Consider the following 1,386-nt stretch of genomic DNA (forward strand, 5'->3'; position numbering starts at 1 on the left):
TCATAAGTAGCTGTGTTCAAGAATCAACATGCTTAACTAGGAAAGTCAATAACACTATCTGAAATTCTAAGTTCCTAGAGAAGCCAATCATTCTAAAACTTCAAAGGAAAAAGTGAGATGCCAAAACTGTTCAGAAGCAAAAAGCTACAAGTCCCGCTCATTTAATTATAATTAATATTCATTGATATTTTGGAATTTATAGTATATTCTGTTCTTTTTATCCTATTTGATTTTCAGTTGCTTGGGGACAAGCAACAATTTAAGTTTGGTGTTGTGATGAGCGGATAATTTATACGCTTTTTGGCATTGTTTTTAGGTAGTTTTTAGTAAGTTTAAGCTACTTTTAGGGATGTTTTCATTAGTTTTTATGTTAAATTCTTATTTCTGGACCTTACTATGAGTTTGTGTGTTTTTCTGTGATTTCAGGTAATTTCTGGCTGAAATTGAGGGACTTGAGCAAAACTCTGAAAAAGGCTGACAAAAGGACTGCTGATGCTGTTGGAATCTGACCTCTCTGCACTCGAAATGGATTTTATGGAGCTACAGAACTCCAATTGGCGCGCTCTCAATGGCGTTGGAAAGTAGACATCCAGGGCTTTCCAGCAATATATAATAGTTCATACTTTATTCGGAAATTAACGACGTAACTTGGCGTTGAACGCCAAGTACATGCTGTTGTCTGGAGTTAAACGCCAGAAAAACGTCATGATCCGCAGTTGAACGCCCAAAACACGTCATAACTCGGAGTTCAACTCCAAGAGAAGCCTGAGCTCGTGGATTGATCAAGCTCAGCCCAAACATACACCAAGTGGGCCCCGGAAGTGGATTTATGCATCAATTACTTACTCATGTAAACCCTAGGAGCTAGTTTATTATAAATAGAACATTTAACTAATGTATTTGACATCTTGGGACGATTAGTTCTCAGATCATGGGGGCTGGCCTCTCGGCCATGCCTGAACCTTTTACTTATGTATTTTCAACGGTGGAGTTTCTGCACACCATAGATTAAGGGTGTGGAGCTCTGCTGTACCTCAAGTATTAATGCAATTCTATTTTCTTTTATTCAAATCTCTCTTATTCTTATTCCAAGATATTCATTCGTACCCAAGAACATGATGAATGTGATGATTATGTGACGCTCATTATCATTCTCACTTATGAACGTGTGTGATTGACAACCACTTCCGTTTTACATGCAACCAAGCTTGAATGTGTATCTCTTAGATTCCCCAACAGAATCTTCGTGGTATAAGCTAGATAGATGGCGGCATTTATGAGGATCCGGAAAGTCTCACCTTGTCTGTGGTATTCCGAGTAGGATCCTGGGAATCCGGAAAGTCTAACCTTGTCTGTGGTATTCCGAGTAGGATTCCGGTAATGAAT

Source organism: Arachis stenosperma, chromosome 9 (genome assembly GCF_014773155.1).
Source record: "Arachis stenosperma cultivar V10309 chromosome 9, arast.V10309.gnm1.PFL2, whole genome shotgun sequence".
In the NCBI taxonomy this organism is placed as follows: Eukaryota; Viridiplantae; Streptophyta; class Magnoliopsida; order Fabales; family Fabaceae; genus Arachis; species Arachis stenosperma.